The sequence below is a fragment of the Pristis pectinata genome, chromosome 18 (genome assembly GCF_009764475.1).
Source record: "Pristis pectinata isolate sPriPec2 chromosome 18, sPriPec2.1.pri, whole genome shotgun sequence".
Classification (NCBI taxonomy): Eukaryota; Metazoa; Chordata; class Chondrichthyes; order Rhinopristiformes; family Pristidae; genus Pristis; species Pristis pectinata.
This window is the reverse complement of record NC_067422.1, coordinates 43,848,493-43,852,685: the sequence shown is the minus strand read 5'-3', so window position 1 is coordinate 43,852,685 and position 4,193 is coordinate 43,848,493. Positions and strand designations below refer to the sequence as shown.

The 4,193-nt window shown below is 46.6% G+C and overlaps 1 non-coding gene across 1 annotated transcript; it reads right to left on the bottom strand.

The window, feature by feature from the left end:
- Nucleotides 1–1,372: 1,372 nt before the first annotated feature.
- On the bottom strand, nt 1,373–1,454 carry trnal-uag (transfer RNA leucine (anticodon UAG)). The gene has a single exon. It is a non-coding gene; the product is annotated as a tRNA-Leu (tRNA).
- Between the last annotated feature and the right edge of the window lie 2,739 nt (nt 1,455–4,193).

The window sequence follows — 4,193 nt, the reverse complement described above, 5'->3', positions numbered from 1 at the left end:
TACCTGTGGCAAAAGGAAATGCTGTTTCCCGTGACACATTTCGCAATACGACCCAGCCTTTCTTATGGGGACAGAAAGTTGTGCATGTTGCACCAGCACCGCGCCCGTCGGATCAAAACCGCCGTCGAATACTCACAGATTCGAAACGGAAACTTGTTGCAAAGCTCAGCATGTCAGCAGAATGGGCTGGGAGGTCCTTCCATCAAAGAGGACTTGGTGAAGCTGATCAGAAAATTGATCACATGGGACGAGTGAGAACTAATTTATAGTTCTGTCCAGGAACGGAATAGTCCCCACTGCGGGTTTCTAACTTTCAATGTGTAAAGTAACAAAGGCGTTTCCCACTTGTAAATCGTTCGTCGCCCAGTTGACACACTGCTTCGGTGCGCTGACCTTGAGTTGCAACGGTAGCAACACTGACCTGGAGAAGTCCGCGAGTTCGACTCACCGCCGCATCTTGAAAGCTGCGTTTTCGATTTGTCTTCACAGAGTTTGCGGCGCGGTGGCTGCGGAACTCAGCGACGTTCGCCGTTGGTTGACACATCCCACTTCACACGGTGTCCCTGATCAGCTGTAAAACTTGCAATCCTTTTTCGTTTTTTTTCGTAATATCTGAAATGTCACCTCCAACATATTTTCTTAAACGCCTGATCTGTATCCTCGGACAAATGTTCCGTCTTTTAAGGGAAATTTGAAAAGATAAATTGCTGACAATATCCAGCGGGCCAGTGGGCGGCTTTCATCAGCTTTCTGAATGAGAGAAAAAAAACAATAATAAAACGGTGCACTGATCTGGTCAGCGCAAAGTGAAAGCAATATCGTCATAACTCCATCGCAATGCTTCATTGGGATTTATATCAGGCGTTTAAGAAAGGAGGAAGATACGGATATATAAAAAGGGAAAAAAGGGTGAATTAAAAGGGGAAATGTCTCCGTTCATTGCAGAGATAAATGCAGCAAAGTTGAGAGATTTTAATAACATTTCTCTTCAATGCCTTAAAGAGGGTTGAATGTTGGAGGTCAGATAAATTGACCTCATCACCAGGTCTCATTAGCTAAGTTTATGAATGAAATCATCGAGTGGCTTTAAGTAAGCGAGCCCCATTCAATATGTTGGAAATGTGGATAATAAGCTGTGCCGAGAGCAGTAGCAAGATCGGAGAAATGACGTCCAGCACATTAGCGAGGCTACACTTGACGAACTGAATGCAATTCAGTGGCAGCATGTTTGCTGAGTTGGAAGTAGAACAGGTTTACTGGAAAGGTCAAGGGGACGGAGTCTTTCGATTCCAAGGTCGGATTGGAGAAAGTTGGCTGCGACTGTCCGCCCAGAAAGCAGCTCCTCGAAAAGCACAGGAGAAAATTGGAAGCTTGGCAGTGGTGGGATTCGAACCCACGTCCCCTCAGAGACTGGAGCCTAAATCCAGCGCCTTCGACCGCTCGGCCACACTACCACCGATCAGCTTAACATATGATCTCTAATTTATTGTGTTCGAGTCTGTACTTTCCACTTACTGCATGGAAGCTCACTTCGAAAACAAAATGAACACTGCGAGAAGGGACAGTGAGCGAGAGGGAAGAGAGATAATCAGCAAAAATGTATCGGCACTCTAAGGTTGTCCGTGTCACTTTGGATTGAAAGACGGGATTTTGTTCCTCTCTAAATTCGGTTGTGCATTGAACACATTTCTGATGCAAGCAATCACGATGCTTCGGAGTTGGTCCGACACAGAGGAAATACGGGAGGCTGGTTGTTTCTTATGGCCACATGCATTTATGGAATGAGCTGAATCAAAAGGGCCGGTGAACCGATGGTGAACAGGAAGTAGGCGCGTCAGTTATTTGTGAAGCGTGGTTTCAGGGAAGGCAAGACTGGCAGCTCAGAGTCTTTGTTCATTGGCATACAGTGAGGACGGGTACGTGGGAAAGAAAAGTATTGTCTCAATGGGATAAACAAACAATTTTGGCCATGAGAAGGAACGAAACGTTATACCACCAAGAGCTGAGGTTACGTGGGTTGAAAGGAAGAACAGAACTGGGCCAATCTCCGCGGTACTGGCAGCTAATAAAACAAAAACAATATCCTGAAGCAGCTGGAATACCAATGTTGTGGACAGGCTTCTGACCTTTCAAAAGAGGTGCAGGGAATAGGCAGAAGGTCAACTGTGCCCGAACGTTAGCTCGTTTCACCAGAATGAGACCCGTAACATAGGAATGGTCAAATGACCAGCGATGTAGAGGATGTGCTTAAACCCTCCAGAGTTCGACGGATATGGGATGATCTCATTACCTCCTTGCCTTCTGCCGGCGTTTGTTGGTGCTTTTTCCGGCAACAGATCCAGCACGTGATGAAGGAATGGTCTATTCAGCTGCGATTGTAAACACTCTTTTGTTCAGACCGACAGCAGTGGAGCTTTGCAGCGTTCCTAATTTAAACACAGACAATGAACAAGATATCTTACACGGACAGAAATAAAAAGTAACATCTCGCTTTAGTCGTCATTCCGTCGCACAGGAAACAACCACCAAAACCACACGTGCTCCTGGTGAGGATCGAACTTACAGCCTCGTCATTTCACCATCACAAACTACCATTGAAGTACTACGCGCTAATCGATTGCGCCACTAGGGCTCCACAGGGTTCAATCGATGGATTTAAACATCAGGAAAAGATTATCAGAACGAAGCCCGTTCTGACGAAATGGTGGGACTGCAGGTTGTTTTTTTTTTGCTGCAGAAAAGATTGAAGTGCATTTTTCCTCACGAATAGCTTCAGGACCAGTTTCAAGGAGAAATAATTGTTGGAGCAGTAACTCCTGTCCGACAGCGTTACCAAAAGTGACAGAGGAATTTTGTTCCTCCGGTGCTGTACTTACGACTGAGATGCGCGGCCCGTAGGAGCAGTGGAGACAGAATCACCTTTAGGATTTAAAGAGGATCTGGCAGGAAAATATCTGCAGCGCTTTGGGAGGACGATAGTGGAGTGGGACCGTGCAGATACGTTTTACATAAGAATAGTCCGAACAAGAACGGCCTCGGTCCTTACTGCAGCCATTCCACGATTACACAGGAGACAAGATTTCAGAGTCAATACATCAAAATGTTAAAATCCAATTGAAACCCACCTGATTGGTTCTCCTGCAGAATATGGAGAAAGACAATCACTTTGGGATGTTCGCTGAGATAAATCGGATCGATTACCTTTCACCACAACTGAATATCAGTGCCGTATCACGGAAAGAAAATGCAGCAGCTGCTAATAAACAATGGAAGTCCGGACGCCCCAAGTTGTCCGGATTTGAAGTGAAGGAAGAACCATAGAACCATAGAACCATACAGCACAAAACAGGCCTTTCGGCCCACCGTGTCGTTCCGTCCATCAGACCACCCTCACACTACCTACACCTTCCTCCCGCATATCCCTCTATCTCACGTTCCTCCATATGCCTATCCAACAAGCTCTTGAACCTGTTCAATGTATCTGCCTCCACCACCACCCCAGGCAGTGTATTCCATGCACCAACCACTCTTTGGGTGAAAAACCTCCCTCTGACATCTCCCCTGAACCTCCCACCCATAACCTTAAAGCCATGACCTCTCGTCTTCAGCATTGGTGCCCTGGGAAGGAGGCGCTGACTGTCCACTCTATCTATTCCTCTCAATATTTTATATACCTCTATCATGTCTCCTCTCATCCTCCTCCTTTCCAGTGAATAAAGCCCTAGCACCTTAAGCCTCTCCTCATATTCAATACTCTCCAATCCAGGCAGCATCCTGGTAGATCTCCTCTGCACCCTCTCCAATGCCTCCACATCCTTCCTATAATGAGGCGACCAGAACTGAACACAGTAATCTAAGTGTGACCTAACTAGAGTTTTGTAATGCTGCATCATAACCTCGCGGCTCTTAAACTTAATCCCGCGATTTATGAAAGCCAACATCCCATTGGCCTTCTTAACTGCTCTTTCCACCTGTGAGGCAACTTTCAACGAACTGTGAATATGAACCCCCAGATCCCTCTGCTCCTCCACACTGCCAAGTACCTTGCCGTTTACCCTGTACTCTGCCCTGGAGTTTGTCCTTCCAAAGTGTACCACCTCACACTTCTCCGGATTGAACTCCATCTGCCACTTGTCAGCCCAGCTCTGCATCCTATCAATAACCCTCTGTAAGCTCCGACAGCACTCCACACT